Raw genomic sequence first — 21,336 nt, forward strand, 5'->3', positions numbered from 1 at the left:
GGTCCCCACAGCTGGCACCCCAGAGACAAAGAAAAGCAAGTGCTTTTTGAAAGTCTTAAAGGGACAGGGACCCCACAGCTGGACAGAAGCATCCTGGGACACTTAGCCCAGCAGCTGCAAATCCCTGGGAACTCAGGGCACCCTAACCCCTTGGGCAGCAGCACACCTCAGAGGCCCCTCACAGAGATAAACAACCTCCCGGCCGTATCCCCTCCAACATGGCTCCGCCATATCAGAGCAGCTGCCCGAGGCAGGACACGCCAACAGCAACTGCGGATCTAAACTCCATAGTGACCAGGCAAGAATCAGAAGCCCCCTCTGTGCACAGCTGCCCAGCACAAGCTGCTAGAGGTCGCTGTACTCACAGGAGAGGAAGGCCACAAACCAAAAAGAAGGGACGTTCTCCCAGCTGTCACTCATGCCAACTCCACAAACTATCTCTATTGCCTTGAAAAGGCAGAATTTGAGGTGGACCAAGATCACAGAGTCAACCCCTGAGAAAGAGATAGACCTAACCAGTCCTCCTGAAAAAGAATTCAAAATAAAATCATAAACATGCTGATGGAACTGCAGAGAAATATACAAGAGCTAAGGGATAATGTCCAGAGGGAGATTACAGAAGTGAAACAATCTCTGGAAGGATTAATAAACAGAATGGATATGATGCAAGAGGCCATTGATGGAATAGAAACCAGAGAACAGGAACACATAGAAGCTGACACAGAGAGAGATAAAAGGATCTCCAGGAATGAAACAATATTAAGAGAATTGTGTGACTAATCCAAAAGGAACAATATCCACATTATAGGGGTTCCAGAAGAAGGAGAGAAAAAGGGATAGAAAATGTCTTTGAAGAAATAATTGCTGTAAACTTCCCCAAACTGTGGGAGGAAATAATCGATCAGACCACAGAAGTACACAGAACTCCCAACAGAAAGGAGCCAAGGAGGACAACAACAAGACACATAATAACTAAAATGGCAAAGATCAAGGACAAGAACAGAGATTTAAAGGCAGCTAGAGAGAATAAAAAGGTCACCTACAAAGGAAAACCCATCAGGCTATCATCAGACTTCTCAACAGAAACCTTACAGGCCAGAAGAGAATGGCATGATATATTTAATGCAATGAAACAGAAGGGCCTTGAAACAACAATACTGTATCCAGCACGATAACCATTTAAATATGAAGGAGGGATTAAACAATTCCCGGACAAGCAAAAGTTGACAGAATTTGCCTCCCACAAACCACCTCTACAGGGTATTTTAGAGGGACTGTTTTAGACGGGAGCACTTCTAAGACTAAACAGATGTCACCAAAAAAAATAAAATCACAGCGAAGAAAGAAGACCAATCAAATACTAACTAAAGGCAAAAAATAAAATCAACAACTCACAAAAAGCAGTTAAAGGAAACACCAAAGAGAACAGAATAAAACGATCAACATGTAAACAATGGAGGAGGAGGAATAAGATGGGAGAGAAGAAAAGAATCTCCAGACGGTGTATGTAACAGCTCAATAAGCGAGTTAAGTTAGTAAGATACTAAAGAAGCTAACCTTGAACTTTTGATAGCCACGAATCTAAAGCCTGCAATGACAATAAGTATATATCTTTCAATAGTCACCCTAAATGTAAATGGACTTAATGCACCAATCAAAAGACACAGAGTAATAGAATGGATAAAAAGCAAGACCCATCTATATGCTGCTTACATGAAACTCACCTCAAACCCGAAGACATGCACAGACTAAAAGTCAAGGGATGGAAAAAGATATTTCATGCAAACAACAGGGAGATGAAAGCAGTTGTTGCAGTACTAATATCAGACAAAATAGACTTCAAAACAAAGAAAGTAACAAGAGATAAAGAAGGACATTACATAATGATAAAGGGCTCAGTCCAAAAAGAAGATATAACCATTAAAAATATATATGCACCCAACAAAGGAGCACCAGCAAATGTGAAACAAATACTAACAGAATTAAAGGAGGAAACAGAATGCAATGCATTCATTTTAGGAGACTTCAACATGCCACTCACCCCAAAGGATAGATCCACCAGACAGAAAATAAGTAAGGACACAGAGGCACTGAACAACACACTAGAACATATGGACTTAATAGACATCTATGGAACTCTACATCCAAAAGCAACAGGATATACATTCTTCTCAAGTGCACATGAAAAATTCTCCAGAATAGACCACATACTAGACCACAAAAAGAGCCTCAGTAAATTAAAAAAGATTGAAATTCTACCAACCAACTTTTCTGACCACAAAGGTATAAAACTAGAAATAAATTGGACAAAGAAAACAAAAAGGATCACAAACACATGGAGGCTTAACAAGTTCCTAAATAATCAATGGATCAATGAACAAATTAAAATAGATACCAAGGAATATATGGAAACAAATGACAACAACAACACAAAGCCGCCCCAACTTCTATGGGACACAACAACAAAAGCAGTCTTAAGAGGAAAGTATATAGCAATCCAGGCATAAGGAAAACAGTCCCAAATGAGTAGTCCAACATCACAATTATCAAAACTGGAAAAAGCAGAACAAATGAGGCCTAAAGTCAGCAGAAGGAGGGACATAGTAAAGATCAGAGAAGAAATAAACAAAATTAAGAAGAATAAAACAATAGAAAAAATCAAAAAAATAAACAAAATAGATAAGCCTCTATCCAGACTTATTAAGAGAAAAAGAGAATCAACACACATCAACAGAATCAGAAATGAGAAAGAAAAAATCATGACAGACACCACAGAAATACAAAGAATTATTAAAGACTACTGTGAAAACCTATATGCTAACAAGCAGGAAAACGTAGAAGAAATGGACAACTTCCTAGAAAAGTACAACTTCCAAGACTGATCAAGGAAGAAAGACAAAAAATAAACAAACCAATTATGAGCAGAAATATTGAAGCGGTAATCAAAAAACTACCCAAGAACAAAACCCCGAGCCAGATGGATTTACCTCGGAATTTTATTAGATATACAGAGGAGACATAATGCCCATTTTCCTTAAAGTTTTCCAAAAAATAGAAGAGGAGGGAATACTCCCAAACTCAGTCTATGAACCCAACCTCACCCTAATACCAAAACCAGGTAAACACCCCACCAAAACAGAAAATTACAGACCAATATCCCTGATGAATGTAGATGCAAAAATACTCAATAAAATATTAGCAAATCGATTTCAAAAATATATAAAAAGGATCATACACCACGACCAAGTGGGATTCATCCCAGTGTTGCAAGGATGGTACAACATTTAAAAATCCATCAACATCATCCACCACATAAACAAAAAGAAAGACAAAAACCACATGATCATCTACATAGATCCTGAAAAAGCATTCAGCAAAATTCAACATCCATTCATGATGAAAACACTCAGCAAAATGGGTATAGAGGGCAAGTACCCAACATAATAAAGTCTATATACGATAAACCCACAACCAACATCATACTGAACAGCAAGAAGCTGAAAGCTTTTCCTCTGAGATCGGGAACAAGACAGGGATGCCCACTTTCCCCACTGTTATTTAACATATTACTGGAGGTCATAGCCATGGCAATTAGACAAAACAAAAAAAAGCAAGGAATCCAGATTGGTAAAGAAGAAGTTAAACTGTCACTATTTGCAGATGACATGATATTGTACATAAAAAACCCTAAAGACCCCACTCCAAAACTACTAGAACTAATATCAGAATACACCAAAGTTGAAGGATACAAAATTAACACACAGAAATCTGGCTTTCCTATACAATAACAATGAACGAATAAAAAGAGAAATCAGGAAAACAATTCCATTCATAGTTGCATCAAAAAAAATAAAATACCTTGGGATAAACCTAACCAAAGAAGTCAAAAACCTATACCCTGAAAACTACAAGACACTCTTAAGAGAAATTAAAGAGTACACTAACAAATGGAAACTCATCCCATACTCTTGGCTAGGAAGAATTAATATAGTCAAAATGGCCATCTTGCACAAACAATATACAGATTTCATGCAATCCCTATCAAATTACAACAACATTCTTCAATGAACTGGAACAAATAGTTCAAAAATTCATATGGAAACACCAAAGACCCCAAATAGCCAAAGCAACCCTTAAAAAGAAGCATAAAGTGGGGGGATCTCTCTTCCCATCTTCAAGCTCTACTACAAAGCTGTAGCAATCATGACAATTTGGTACTGGCACAGGAACAGAGCCACAGACCAGTGGAACAGATTAGAGACTCCAGACATTAACTTAAAAATATATGCTCAATTATTATTCATAAAGGAGCCATGGCCATACAATGGGGAAATGATAGTTTCTTCAACATATGGTGCTGGCAAAACTGGATAGCTACATGTAAGAGAATGAAACTGGATCACTGTCTAACCCCATACACAAAAGTAAATTCCAAATGGATCAAAGACCTGAGTGTAAGTCATGAAACCATTAAACTCTTAGAAAAAATTATTGGCAAAAATCTCTTGGACATAAACATGAGCGACTTCTTCATGAATGTATCTCCCTGGGCTAGGAAGACAAAAGCAAAAATGAACAAGTGGGACTATATCAAGCTGAAAAGCTTCTGTACATCAATTGACACCATCAATAGAACAAAAAGGTACTCTACGTATGGGAGAATATATTTGTAAATGACAGATCTGATAAAGCCTTGACATTCAAAATATATAAAGAACTCACACACCTCAACAAACAAAAAGCAAATAATCCAGTTAAAAATGGGCAGAGGAGCTGAACAGACAGTTCTCCAAAAAAGAAATTCAGATGGCCAACAGACACATGAAAAGATGCTCCACAGTGCTAGTTATCAGAGAAATGCAAACTAAAACCACAATGAGATATCATCTCACACCAGTAAGGATGGCTACCATCCAAAAGACAAAAAACAACAAATGTTGGAGAGGTTGTGGAGAAAGGGGAACCCTCCTACACTGCTGGTGGGAATGTAAATTAGTTCAACCACTGTGGAAATCTGTACAGAGGTTCCTCAAAATGCTTAAAATAGACTTTCCATTTGACCCAGTAATTCCACTTCTAGGAATTTACCCTAAGAATGCAGCACTCCAGTTTGAGAAAGACAGATGCACCCCTATGTTTATCGCAGCACTATTTACAAGAGCCAAGAAATGGAAGCATCCTAAGTGTCCATCAGTAGATGAATGGATAAAGCAGATGTGGTACATATACACAATGGAATATTACTCAGCCGTAAGAAAAAAACAGATCCTACCATTTGCAACAACATGGATGGAGCTAGAGGGTATTATGCTCAGTGAAATAAGCCAAACAGAGAAAGAGAAATACCAAATGATTTCACTCATCTGTGGAGTATAAGAACAAAGAAAAAACTGAAGGATCAAAACAGCAGCAGAATCACAGAATCCAAGAATGGGCTAACAATTACCAAATGGAAAGAGACTGGGGAGACTGGGAGGGTAGGGAAGGATAAGGGTGGGGCAGAAGAAAGGAGGTATTATGATTAGCATGTATAATATGGGGTGTGGGGGAAAGGGGAGGGCTCTACAACACAGAGGAGACAAGTAGTGATTCTACAACATCTTGCTATGCTGATGGACAGTGACTGTAATGGGGTATGTGGGGTGTACTTGGTGTAGGGGAGAGCCTAGTAAACACAAAGTTCTTCATGTAATTGTAGATCAATGATAAAAAAAGAGGGGATTACTCCCCGATAGGATAAAATTAACTGCAAATCAATGATTAATGCATGCTTTACATATCCTTAATTTTGATCTTCTAAAGGGTGTCAGATGACCAGCTATGGAAGTACATTTTTCTGATAATATTTCTTTGTCTTAAAGAAAAGCAGTTCCTGTGTGGTGGTCTCCAATAAGTTCTTCACAATGGTATAAAGTTCATATCAAAGTGTTGGCGAAGGGTTTGTGTTTATACAGAGCATCAAAGCCTAATTTTGCTACACAGAAAATGAATTAAGATATAATAGGAAGAAGAACTTACAACATCAACATCCTCTGGAAGAGTCATTCCAGAAGATGAACATCAAAAAACTTCAACAAAGATCCTGGCACTGCTGCAGTTGTAGCTGCAGTCATCCAACCAGTTCCTGGACTTGCCATTGGAATGAAGAAGGAGATATCTAAGCTGGCCTGTGCATACAGTAAAACAACATATTTGACTGGATCTATACTGTCGGAACTCAACCAAGAATTAGGAGAAGTGCAAGTTGCAGTGCTCCAAAATCGTGTGACTATAGACTATCTACTGTTAAAAGAACACATGGGATGTGAACAGTTCCCAGGAATGTGTTGTTTTAATTTGTCTGATTTTTCTCAAACTATTCAAATTCAGTTAGACAACATCCATCATATCATTGATAATTTTTCACAAATGCCTAGGGTACCTAACTGGTTTTCTTGGTTTTACTGGAGATGGCCAGTAATTGTAGGTCTGCTTTTGTTATGTAGCTGTATTCCTATTATGTTAATGTATGTGTACAATTTAATTAGTAGTTTAAAACCTATACATGCTTATGTTACTCTACAAGAAGATATGTCAAAGAAATAATCAATCTTTCCATGTTTTCTTACATCTGCTACTTTTATAGCTTTTCTTCTTCCTTCCTAATTACAATGCTTTTGTAGAATTAGTGCCTCATATCGAAAATTACTGAGTATCATAATTCTTCCAAGTGGTAAAGATACCTCAAGACAAATGCTGGGCATAGAAGCCACAGGGCATAAATCTGCAAAGAAGTAAAAAGCTAACCTTTTCAAACAATATGGCTTTTCTCTCACTTAACAACTTTACATTTCCCTGTATGGCCCTGGAAGATGACTGGTTAGCCAGAGATGGCTAAGATTCCTCAAGGGAAAACAACCTAAGACAGGCACAGTTGCAGGGGGGCCATCAGGTTAGAAATTGGGGATCAACAGAGGTGAGGCTTAGAACCTCACCCCCCCTGTTTTGAGAGAAATCTTCTGCATCCGTGGATGTTTTGTTGCCCTTGTCTAGCTTGGATTATTACCTAGTCTATAGGCACAGACCTGATCATCTACACTTGCCCTCTTACAGCACTAAATTATGTTTTCTATCTTTATCTTGCATCTACCTACCATTTCAGCATTTTATTTAAAAATAAATAAATAAATAAATAAGGGAGAAATGTGGGATTCACATATAAATCAAGTATAAAAATCAAATGAATAATCATATCTGACTTGATTGTTTATAGTTCATGATGCATGATCAAAACTGAAAGTTTCTGTGATATGACTGCCCTTGCACTGTTCACCATGTAAGAACTTTTTCACCATGTAAGAACTTATTCACCATGTAAGAACTTGTTCGTTATGCTTCAGAATATTGGAGGCTGTTGAGAGTTAGGCTTGGGGTTGATTAATGATTGTGCATTGAGTCTCCTATAAAGAATTTTATTATTCTTAACAACCATTTGATCAATAAATATGAGAGATGCCCTCTCAAAAAAAAAGTCAACAGTAAATGAATGAACAATTCAAATTTAAAATGGCTAAAAATCTGAATAGACACCTTACTGAAAAAGAAATATATCATATAAGCATATGAAATGATACCCAACATCATTTGTCATCAGGAAAATTCAAATTAAAACTACAATGAGATGTCATTGTCCACCTATGAAACCTTCTAAAATCTGAAAACACTGACATTACCAAATGCTTAGATTACCAAATGCTTAACATTGGATGAAGACCCAAAATGATAGGGACTCTTAGTCACTGCTAGTGAGACTGCAAACCGATATAACCACTTTGGAAGACAAGTGAAAAATTTTTATGAACATAAACCTGGTCTTTCCTTTAAATCCATCAATTGCATTCCTAGGCATTTATTCAATTGATTTTGAAACACAAAAACTTGCATGCAAATGTTTATAGCAGCTTTATTCATAATAGCCCCAAACTGCAAAGCAAACAAGACATCCTTCTATATGTAAATGTATAAAAAAAAGTGTTGCATTCCTGCAGTGTGATGTCTTTTCAGTGGTAAGAAAAAATGAGTCAGCAGTCACAGAAAGACATGGAAGAACTTTAAATTTACATTGTTAATGAAAGATGCCAGCTTGAAATGATTATATTTGATATGATTAAAGTTTTGTGAAATATGTGAAAGGCAAAACTATAGAGATAGTAAAATGACTAGTGGAGCAAGAGATTTGGGGAAAGGAGAGAGGGATAAAATGGGGCAGCACAGGGAATTAGGACAATAAAACTATTCTGTATGACACTGTAATGATGGATATAGGACATCATACTTTTGTCAAAACCCATAAAACTTTACAGCATAGAATGAATCTTAATGCATACAAAGTTTTTAAAAAATATATTTAAAAACATTTTAAAAATTTGAGTTTGCAGAATCTCAGAAAGGAAGGTAGACAGTGAAAAGATACGCTCACAGCATTACAAATGCATGAAATAGCTTCAAGGAAGCAGGTGGAGGCACTCTGCTCAATGACTTCCCTAAAACTGAGTCCTGACAAAAGTCGTGAATAAGCTTGGAAATGGATCCTTCCCCAGGAAAGCTGTGTTTGAGATTGCAGACACGGGGACGTGATGCCTTGGTGTAGACACATGACAGACTGGAGTAAAGGGCCCAGCAAGCTAGCGCCTAATTTCTGAGTCACATAATCCATGAGATAATAAACGTGTGTTATTTTAAGCCATTAAGCTTTGGGGCACTAGGTTGTACAGCAATAGATAATTAATAGTCAATCTTTTTGTCTCATTTAAATGCTGTCCAATTAGAGAACTCAGAGTCAAACGTTCTTCTTTTTTATGCTTTTACTATTTCAGCTACTACCGTTACAGTCAGACAAGAAACCTGGAGTCATCCTCAGCTCTTATTTTCTTCCAAGAGGCTCTTACGAAGTAAGATTACACTAATCTACTCTTTCCCCTTCATCTTCAGTAATGCTACCTTAGGTCAGGTGCTCATCATCACCCACGTATATGATGAGTAATGATCCTTTGCTGTATAGGTGTGACTATCTAACTCAGGTTCTACTTCTGTCTTCAATCTGATTGAAGAATTTAGAAAGCTGAAAATGCACTTCCCAGATACCCTTGAAGCCAGGAGACTGGAATCTCACAAAGCCCAGCCAGCTAGGTGCACTCACATGATTTTAGAAATGTAACTCATTTTTAATGGGGTAAGGTCCAAATTCTTTGGTTTATAAAACAGTCCATGACTGGGTATTTGAAGGTAAGGAGTGAGTCATAGTCATGGTTTTTATCTCCAGAACTTTGCAAGCTATTTTTCAAAGGTAAGTGCTCAATAAACAACGATTGGAAGAATACATTGATGACTTCATGATTTCTTTGATTAATGGATAGCTGGATGGAAGGATAGATGCCTGGATGAGAGGATAAACTTGAGTAGCTATAGTAACATACATGTATTTCTCTGTAACATTTTATTATATAATGTAGGGTTTCATTATATAATTGTGATGAAATAAATGAATAAACCTTCCCTTAGTTCAGTAACACTGTTAGAAAATCTAATCACTAAATAAAGACTTTAATAAAATTATAACTAGTTCCAGATAATCCTCTTAATTGAATGTATAGAATACTTAGAGGAATTACTTTTATACATTCAATTGAAGATGAAACCAGCTACACACACACACACACACACACACACACACGATTATATTTTTGGATAAATATTACCAAAGGATACTGTAAGTAGTAGAACAAATTCACTCAGAAGTAATGAGCATAAAATAGAAGATGAAATGACAATGAGAATAATCACAGTACCTTGATGAGAGTTGCTTTTGAAGAAGCTTATAGAAAGAAATGGGATCTGGTACACTGTGTAATGAGAAGTCATGGTAGACTCAAGGAGAAAGACAAACGTCAATCTCATGATCAAAAAAAGAGTAACGATTAGAGAAATTAAGAGTCGCTTGGGGACCTGGAAATATATTTTTGCTTTAGATGAAGAATTTGTACCTTAACAGAGAGAACAAACCAGTCAGGAAATAAAATGGAGAAAACACAGAAGTAGCAGTATTTTTTGTCTTCCTGTGCAAGTTCATAACAAAGGAAAATATTCGCTTAAAATTACATGTCAATTACATGATTGGAATGAAACTAATTATGTACATAAGAGAGTTTGCCAATATGAAGATGAGGATATTTACAAAGAACCATTAGAGAAAAGTTGACCAATTGTGTTTTCATGTTTATGATCTGAATTGCTGGTAGCATACAGGATTTCAGCTGCCCATGTAACAGTGGAGGGACTTCAGCTTGAAATCATTTTAACAGGCTATTTCATAAAAAGCCTATGGAGAACTTGGCATCCTTAGCTTTTTTAAAAATAACTAGTCCATAATTTAATATGGGACTTTAATGATGAAGATTCCGGTTGATAAATAAAACAAAATTATTTATGTGTTAACCAAGTATGTCAGAGCAATGAATTGAAAGCAATTAGAATTGCCCTGATCTTACGGGAATGCAGAGGCTGAGATACTGGCATGCAGAAGTATTCGAATTGTGTTGTAATTGCAATTCTTGATTGGATTGAAACAACATGTTCCAATGTGCTTGCTAATTCCTCTGTGATACCAAACTTCCATATTTTGGGGGGGTTATTTGTGAAAAAGCCCCTCAAAGGGCTTTATTTGACATGGAATTTAATCATTGAATGTGCAAATGAGAAAACTTTAATTTTTTTTCACTAAAAAAGGCAACAAGGAATAGAATTTCTTGGGTATGTAAGGAAATATTTCAATACTTTAGCTTAGAAAAACAAATGCAAAATAAAATCAAATATGTCCTATACATAACTGGCTCTCATTAAATATTTATATATCTAAGGGAGAGCTGAAACATGAGAAAAATACATGGAAATGTATACTTTTAGAAATATGTGGAATTTGACAGGTACAATAGGAAAAGGTTCATAAGCTGGCAGAAATCGTAGGGAACGCAAGATAAGTTGTTTCACATATATTTGGTGAAGGGAAGAAATTGAACAATCAGTCCTGGGTGCTCAAGATGCAAAATAAAACAAAATGGAAATCGGTGAGTTAGTTAAGGATTAACTAGAGGGTGGCTTTAGTAGCCACAATAAACCCACCCTTGGTTAGCTATTGTGTCTTGCTGTTCATCTTCACTGACACAGAATGTCTCTATTTTTACCTTATGAGTTCTCTTTCCCAGAAGTTAACTTCTTAGTTTTATCCACTTTCAAATAATCCTCTTCTCAATTTCTTTTTATTTTTCAATCTTTCTCAGTGCCATGAAATGTCTTTCTGTTTAAAGTTTACCATTCATATTCATTAGACTTGTTCAGCTCTCTCATTTATTACTTGTCTGCTGTTAAGTTTTCATTCTCTAGTTGGATTCCTTTTATCATTTGTTTTTTTTTTGTTTATTAAATAAATCATCTGAAGTTTCCTGTGTTTTGAATTCTGATAGACAAAATGACTACACAATACTTGTCTTCTGTCTTAAGTGCTCCAAATCAGTTATGATGATAAGGTATTAAAAACACATTGTTTCAAAGTAAATTTCTGAAACCTGAAAGTTCCGATTTACTTTTTGGCCTACATCATTTCAACTTAGAGAGGCAATTTCTTCTTTCCTTTTGATGTGAGGAATACATGCTAGCGTTGTTCTCTCACTGATGAACAACCCTTTGGTGCTCTCCAGTGCTCATGTGTGCACACAAACACACACACCACCACACAATTTGGCAGGTAATTACAACTTTGGCTTTCAATCTGTATTTTTAAAATTAAGCTATTATGTTATGCATCAGTTATATCTCAATGAAGCTGAAAAAAAGTAAAATGAAACATTATTTTCTTTTTTCCTCTTTTGTACTCACTGAGAAAACAAATTCTGTCTTTGTGTGTATGTGTATCACTTATGATAATGACCTCATTAAACAGTATGACCTAGACAAGCATATATTTGTGTGGTGAACATCAACTACAAGTAAGGGGACAATTTACTGCAGCTCTTTTTTTTTAGTATTTTGCATAAAATAAACATTTTACAAGAAATTCAAATAGGTTTTGCATTAAAGAGAAAATACAAAGCCTAACATTTCCATGTAGTAGGGGGGAAAAAGAAATCCCAAGTGGAATGTTGTATTATATTTATGATGAGGAAAATATTTATTTTAATTACAGACACTTTCTAACTGCAGAGAGCTGAAGATGTCAAACAGATATGCCAGAGTATAAAACAATTGGAGGGATTGAAAATATAAACACAAGGTAATGGAGAATGAATTTGTAAATAACTGCCTAAATGAAAATTAAAACTAAAACAAAAAGAACAAAAATGCAGCCTTCTTCTAAAGAAGCCAGTCACAAGATTTATAACTCAAAATCACATCTATATTGTATATATATAACCAGCTAGTTTGTCCAATACTAAAAACAGTCATATATTTATAATTAATATTTTTAATAGAGCTTCACAGAGTTCCATATGCCTGGAATATTTTCCCTCATATTCTTATTAAAATGTTTGTCAATGAAGTTGTTACTTATTTGTTCATTCTTTCTTCTTGGTTGGTTTGCTGGTTACATTATAAATGTAAGTGTGGGCACAGTAATCATTACTATATTTAAATGTTTTAGCTATCAAGCAAATCTATACATATGTCTTTTGTGAATTGTGTTTGGCAATAACTACTCAGAAAATAACACTTCTGAAGAGCTTGCATGAGGCACAGTGAGGTTTGTTCACTGTGGCCTAATTTAAAGGGATAAATATAAATTCAGTAATACCTCATATATACATTTTTACATGTGTATATTATAGTAGTTCCAGTATATGTTAAGATTTCTACCTGAGTTAGACTTAAGGGACAAATCAGTATTATTTAGATCAGTTTTAATCAAATCATCTCTACTTCTGTGACCTGTTTCCTTGGTTTTTTTAATTTGCCAGTGGGAGTCACCAATAACTATGTAAAAAGAGCTATTGCCACATTATTTCAACACACACTGAAACAGGAAGGAAAACTTACAGGAACAATAAAGTTGCAAGATTTCCTAGTCAATTTCTTATACCATCTTGGGAGTTTAGCTGGCAGACAGCCCACAGATAAATGTATCTGGGTTAAACATAACACACAATTATCCAATCTTTACAATACACCTGGTGGCAGATTCTACAATTTGGCCTTCAAGGGGGCCTTCATAGGAAAATGAAGACCAAAGGGTAAGGGAGAAAATGCAGGAACAAAGCCAGAGCAGAAAGAGCAAAAGTTATTTTGAAGAAAACAAAAAATTTAAGTCCTCAGCCAGCAGGGTTTGATTGTCCCATCCATTGGAAATACTTATGCCCTACTCTCCACGTTCCTGCAGAAAACAATCTCCATTTCCCAAGTGATTGGGCTGAATTGCGTTCCCCACTCCCATCTCTAATTTATGTCTATCTGGAACCAGTAAACGTAACTTTATTTGGACAAAGCATCTTCAAAAATATAATTAGTTTCAGGATATCCAGATAGATCATCCTGGGCTTAGGGTGGACCTCAGGGATGGTGTCCTTAGAGGAAGAGGAGTGGACACAGACACGTGAAAGCTCAGGCAGAGACTAGAGTCATGCATCCTCGGTCCAAGGAGGGCCACAAGCCACCACCGGCAGGAAGATGCAAAGTATTCCACGCTAGAATCTCCACAAGGGAGACCTGTTGACTCCTCGATTAGAATTCTGGCTTCCAGAAACTGGAGAGAATAAGCTTCTGTCATTTTAAGCCACCAAGTTTGTGGTAATTTTTATGGCAGCTCCAGGAAATTAATGTCAAGAGTAAAACTTCAGGAGGAATAGCATCTCCATGTAGTTTACCTGTATAGGGAGAAGGAGCAGGTAACACCCACCTTATCTCTTCCAGGGTTTTGCACATTTCAGACCTACCTCAAGAGCAGAGAGGGTGCAGGCTGCCCTGTGTTTTGCTGTGGGATAAGCCAAATGGAACAGGGTCTGTCCCTACAAGGGGAAGTCCTGCCACTGTGTAGGGGCAATTCAGCTGGTGGATGGCAGGAGTACATAGATAAACCATGTGGTGCAGTTCCAAGCCACATTCTTTGCTAAGACTTTGATTAATAAGTACCATTAGTAATAAGGCGACTGCTTGACCTCCTTCTTTCTGACTCTGCTGTCTTATTCTTTTTAAACATGTTTATTCCATGGGAGGAAAAATAAAAATGTTATTTATTTATCCCCTAAGAAACCCTAAATTGAAGAAAATCTAGATCTACTATTCCCATTGATTTGACCCTAGGCAGAGAAGTTTGCAAAATCAGTAATTTCTATATAAGGAAAACGAAGCTGACATTTGAGGTTTTAATTTGTATCTAAAAAATAATAGCTGCTCACTAAATGTTTTCTAGATGAATGTAGAGGGGCTTGGAATTAGACAAAGCAGATGATCATTGCCCCTGAATCTATTGAACTCAAAGTCAAAATCTAACTGCCCCTAGTTGTCAGAAAGATGCTGGTGGGCCCATTGACTAAATAGAATATGAATTTAATGGACAAAAAAAAGCTGGCAACTCTGTTCATAAATTATCCCAGGTCCTGTCTAAATTAAGGTGACACAAATATCTGCAGTGTGTTTTTGCATCCTGTCAACAGACTGAATTACAGTTATATTAGTGAGTGAAAGGGAACTGCCATACCACTGAGAGCCTGTCCTCCCCAGGCCCCACACGCAGCTCCAAGGAGGCAGACGACAAAGGGATTGTTCCTAAGAAATGCATTTCCTTTAATCAGATGATCCCTTAGAAGAATGCTGTTCCCTTTCCCTAAAAACTGTGTGTACAATTGTCTGGCAGTGAATTGGTTTAGGATGGAGTTACTATTTTAAGTTTTGACAACCTTGCAGATATAGAATGGATACATCTGATGTTTTTAAACACTTCTCAATAAAAGCAAACCAAGTATTTTTCTTCCAACTCATTTTCTTCTTACCTTAAAATCTAGAAAAGATTTTTATTATTTTCATTACTGTATTTTTGATATTTAGGCAGATGTTGATTTTCCTAGAGTTATGTGTGGCTAAAGGACCCATTTAATATTATATAAAACATTTTAGAGAATATTATGTAATTGTCAAACAAACACAAGAACAGAAACAGGAAGAAGTGTACACATATACTCACTTATCTTTATATAATAATAAAACTGGTAATGATCAAATAGATGGATACCCACCCTAGAGGTGAAGAAATAAATCATTATCATTATCATTATCATTGATACTATTATATCCTTCTCCTTAAATTCATCTCTTTTCCCTCTCTTGTGGGGAAACCAATATTCACTAAACAACTGTGTTTCATATTCTAATACTTTTCATGACAGATTTATATATCTATATATCTATGTATCTATTGATATAGATGTATGGATCTGTAGTGTATAATGCAAGTATGTATGTGTATCTATACATACACACACTTGTAAGTACTAAATACTAAATACTTTATGTAGATATACATAGAATGTATTTATTATCTAGTATATATGTGCACTTACATATATATGCATATATGGAATTAACAATGTATTTAGTTTTGTTTGACATACTCTTAAATTCTGTACAATAGGAATTAAACTTGTATATTCCTGAAGTGTTTTCAGTCAAGATAATTTATGATTAATACATGATGTATATAGCTGTTCATTTTAATTACTGAATATATTCCCATTTTATGACAGCACTATAATTCATTTCTAAATTGATCTGTTAATGTACATTTAAGGTATTTCTTTTTTTTTTTTTTTTTGCTATAATGGGCTGTGATATGTGAACACTCTTGAAATTACAATTTGGAGCATGTGTGCAAATTACTTTATAGATTACATTGAAGAGTAGAAAGTACATTCAACTTTATAAGAAAATTATTTTCAACTTGGTTTTACCAGTTATATTTTGAAATTAATAAATAAAAATTTCCATTAAGCATACTATTTCCAATCATTGGATTTGACAGTTGTTTATATTTTGCCAGGCCTATTGGATTTCTGTCTCTTGTGGATTCCATATGTATGCTCCTAATTAGTAGTGATGTTGGACTTCTTTAGGTTTATTTCCCATCTGTGTTTGCTCTTCTAAATCCTGCTCATGTCTTTGTCTATCTCTTATTAGCTGGCTTTTCTTTTCCCAATTTAGGTACAAAATTTTATATTATATTTTAATTTATAATTCTCTCTTAGTTATAAGTCAAGAATACCTTCAATGTTGTATGACTTGGTTCTATATTTCTGCAATATTCATGTGGTATTTGCAGTATACTTTTCAAACATTTAAGGTGGTTGAATTTTCTGTCTTTCTTTCGTTGTTTTTCTGTGTGTGTGTCTTCTAAGTGATTTTCTCCCCTGAAGTCATATAGATGTTCTTTTATTCTTGGTAAAAATCTTGAAGTTTTGTTTTGGCACATATTAGTCATTAATCACATAAAATGTATCTGTGCTCTTAATGTGAAATAGGGATCCAGTTCTGTTGTCCTCTCATAGGGAAAAAACTCTATCCCAATATCATTTATTAACTATTTCATATTTTCCCTCTGATCTGTGAATGCTATCTTTGTTATGTACCCAAGCTTCCATGTATGTGTGGATCTGTTTTTTAGCTCTGTATTCTGCTCATGGATTGGGTGAAAAAGTGGGACAATACCACAAAAAATGTTAGAGTGAAGATGGAGTGAAGCGGTGTCTATGTAAAAGTATGGCAGTAGTGACACCATGGGAGACTGGGTCATTACGAGGAAGCTAGTCAGGTAAGTAAATGTAGTAAGGATATCAGGAGATGGTCTTCTCACTGTTGAGAAAGTGTTACAAATTTGGAAAAGGAGTGAGCTACAATGATGCCTGTGGTGTCAGAGAGGAATTGTTAGAGGTAGATATATAGATATGTGCATGTTGGATGCGTGTATACACACATATGCACACATATTCACACAGCATTAGTAATGAGCACAGAGAGTGCCTCAGTTTGATCTCTTCTAACCACCCTCTAATAAAGGGAACCAGGGCTTCAGGAGAAATAGCCAGATGCAGGACATGGCTCAGAGTGTGCAAGATAGGCATAGAATATCTTCTGCTGACAAAGAAATGCTCTGGTAAGAATGGGGACAAGTCAAAAACACATGGAGACTGTCTTGAAGGGGCCTATACTAGAAAAATTTAGAAGAATTTGAGCATAGAAATGAATAATAGTAATAGATTATAATAAATGATGGTCCATCATCTACCATATAAGACAGTGAAAAATGCAGGTCCTTGTGATATACCCCATGGGCATCTAGGTTCTAGATCCACCATCACATCAGAAAACCATATTCCCATTCCAACAAAAAGAAAACTAAATAAACAAACAAAATAAAGCAAGAACAAAGTGGCATATTTCTAGCATTTAGTAGGAAAATCCTGAAGATATTAATGTCCACTTGGTTTTGCCAACATAAGAGGATGAAAGGAACACAAATTGTGAGGTCTCTGTTAATTGTAACATGAATTGTAGTATTTTTTCAAAATTGTGCCTAAGGATCTGAGAATGAGACAACTGAACACCAACAAATATAACATTTTTATATTTAGTTAAGAGAATTTGCATGGTTCTATATATTTTATGAGTGTTTTTATTATAGTATAATATCTTGAAGCTTATTAAATAGGTGTGCATCCTTTATGCTTCTATATAGTACCAAAACCATGTAAACAAATGCCTAAATCTCAATCAGTTTACTGATATTTACAGAACACCAATATTCTGGAAACCAACAACTGAAAATACACACATACACACACACACACACACACACACACACACACACACACACACACACACACCTTCTTTTCAAGTGCACATAGTATTCATCATGATGGACTATGTGCTGGGTCATAAAACACATCTGACTGATTGAAACTGAAGGCTGTGTGAAGCACATTTTCAGACTACCATAGAATGAAATTAAATATCAACAACAATAAAATATACAGCCAAACCATGAATATTTCCACACATATTTATAAATAATCCATGAATCAAAGACAGAATATAACAAGGAAAACATAAAATAGTGCAACATACACAATGAAAATTAAAATACCAAATTTTGGGACTGCAGGAAGAGCAGTGCTTTAGAGAAATTGATAACTTAAAAGTTTATATTATAAAAGAAAAAATCTAAAACAGCCTTTTATCACCTCAGATTACATTTTAAGCAGCTAGAAGAAAAAAAGATAAATAAATACAAAATAATTTGAAGAAAGGGATTGTAACAGTAAAAGCAGAAATAAACAAAATAGGGAACAAAAGACAAGAAAATTAAAGCTAAAAGCTGACTTTTTTGAAAAGAGCAACAAAATTTTTAAATTCCTAGCTGTGCTGATGAAGACAAGAGAAAGGGCACAAATCACCATATCAGGAATGAAGGAGACACATTAACCAATTTAATAAATGGTCAAATACTTGAGCAAAAATATCCTAGGAGAAAGTATGAATATAAGCAACTGAAAGGATCTCAATACCAGTAGTCGCTGGAGAAATGCGAACTAAAACCACAGTGAACTATAATCTAGTCCCCCAAATTTTAAAAGACTAGCAATACTGTATTAGAGAAAATGTGCCACTAGGAGAATGAAATGGTACAACCACTATGGAAAGGAGTCCATTAACATTTAAACAGAAAAACAAAATGTGGTAGAGTTTAGGAATAAAATAGAATGACCTATAGATGCCTCTCAACAATGTGGAAAGCTCTTAACTGTAAGAGTTTAATTCTCAGTTCTGTTTTCAGTAAAGAATCCAGATACAGAAGTCTATATATATATGAAGCTGTGGAACATGCAGAGCTGAGAACAGCATTAGAAGTTACAACGGTAACGACCTCTAAGCCAGAGGTAAGGATACAGACTAGAAAGTGAGCATACGAGAACTTTCTGCTATGAGTAAAATGGTTTATACCTTTATTGCTAGGTCCTTACAAGAGCACACATTAAACTCACTAGGCTGTACACTTCAAGTCTGTGCCCTCATCGTATGAGAATTTCACATCAGTTGAAAAAAAATGCAAACAGTTTGCAAATAGTTTCAGTGATTTGAGAAGTTTTACAGTATTTTCTTTTTCAAATGAAGTGTTTATATGCACAGTCCATATCTACATCTCAAAGTCAAAAAATCCCTTATTATTTACTTTTTTGTCATGCTATATCTTTGTTGAAAGCAACAGAGAATAATACAATGTTACTGTATCAGATTTGACAGTCCAGATAAAGTTTTGAGTGAGGAGAGAAATAATAATGTCACTGCACTTGCAAAAGAGAGGAATATTTTGGGGACCTGTTTCTACTCTGGCAAGGCCATTCATGGCTTGTGTTCAACACTGTCTCCAAAAACCCTAGTATAGATTTCAGAATCATTCACCCAGAAATACATCCTCCTCACCATCCTCAGAAGAGCTCAAGCCCTTCTAAGCTGCCTCTGTCCATGAGGCCCACTGGGGATGGATGTATAAAGCGATGTGCTCTCTGTCATTATATCTGGGAAGCTTCATGATATTAAATTTACTTGCGATCACAGTGCCTGAAAGAAAGTAAATTGGGTCATATCCATGGGTGTTTCTCTCCAACTGCGAAATGAAAATAGGTGAGCTGTTTGTGCCTTCTAGGCACCATCCTTATCTTTTGAACAAATTCATATACTTTTTTTTATTATGGACAACAGAGATTATTTGAAATATTTTGTAGGACTCCAAATTTGTTGTTCTCAGCTTGATTTCATGCTAATGGGAAGCAACGCAAAAAACACTGGTATTTGGATACAGACATAGTCTTGTTCCTTCCATTGGAACAACCCAGGCGAGCACACTGTTTTGCAGAAACAGATCACCAAATAGAGGGTGAAAAGAGCAGGGAGAGGGTGTCTATCAGAAGGTAAATGGAAAATTAATTTCAACCTTAAACTGGTCATTTTGTACAAGGTAAAAAATGCCCAGAATTATATTTTCACAGAAAAGGAAAATTTGAAGGCTGCATACAGATCTCCAGTGCCTGAGGGGAGCAATTTACATGCTGGTGCTTTGTAGCAAAGGCGTTGCTTGAAGCAATGCCCTTGGCTTGGCATGCCTGCCATGGGAATCTGCAAGAGGGAAGCCAGTTTGGGCACTTCCTTATTTTTCTTCTCCTAATATCATTCTTTGGAAGGTCACAGAGACCAATATAGATGCATTTATTTACTTATTAGACTGCCTGTCACTGTATTCACCTTTAATGACTGAGCTTCTCTCATGTGAAATACACCTTCATGTTTTCTGTAGGGAACAGAAGTCAGCATGACTGCAGCAGAGCCATGGTTAGCTTCTACACAAAGTTTTGATTGTGGATTTTAGTGCAAAGTGCATCCATGCTTTGAAACCAACACAGAAACCTATTTCTTATTTGGGCAATCAGAATTTCACCTGTCACCTTTGCTTACATTTTTGTACCAGATACACTTGACCATAGGAAGATAGCCTGAAGTAACATAATGAATGTAAAATTAATATAAACTGAAATAGTGTCACGTTTTATCATATTGATTCTGCATTTTAATATAATTGGTAAAAAATCAGTTACATGCCTAATAGTGACACATCAATTTTCCTCACTCCCTCCTTTCCTTCTTCCTTCCTTCCTTTACAGATAGATTTTTTTTTCCCAGCCTGGTATATTGAAGTAGAATTTACAAAAAGTGAAATTCTCTCTTTTGATGTAGAATTCTTTGGATTTGGACAAATACATTTATCCATGTTACCACCACAGCAATCAATATACAGAAAATTTAATTTTCATTATCCAAAAATATTCTTTCATGTCTCTTTAAGGCCAGAATCATCCCTATTCCTACCCCCTGCAACACACTGTATCATTTTCTGTCCCATTTAGTATGTGTGTTTTCCAGAACATCATATAAATGAGTGATAGAGTAGATAGCCTTTTTAATCTGCTTTATTTTACTTAGCCTAATGCATTTGTTGCATATGTTGGTAAGTATTGTGGTGTTTATTTTTATTACCAAGCAGTATTTTCTTGAGGGAATGGATGTATCCAGTTTTTTTATCTAGCTGTAAACTGAAGGACATTGGAGGTTTTCCAGTTTGGGGAGTTATAGGTAAAATTGCTATTAACTTTCATTCAGGTATTTTATATACCATTTGCTTCCACTTATTTTATGTAAATATCTAGCAGTAAGAATGATGGGCCACATGGTAAGTGTACGCTTATCTTTGCAAGGAACTATCAAACTGTT

This window comes from Manis javanica, chromosome 7 (genome assembly GCF_040802235.1).
Source record: "Manis javanica isolate MJ-LG chromosome 7, MJ_LKY, whole genome shotgun sequence".
Lineage (NCBI taxonomy): Eukaryota > Metazoa > Chordata > Mammalia > Pholidota > Manidae > Manis > Manis javanica.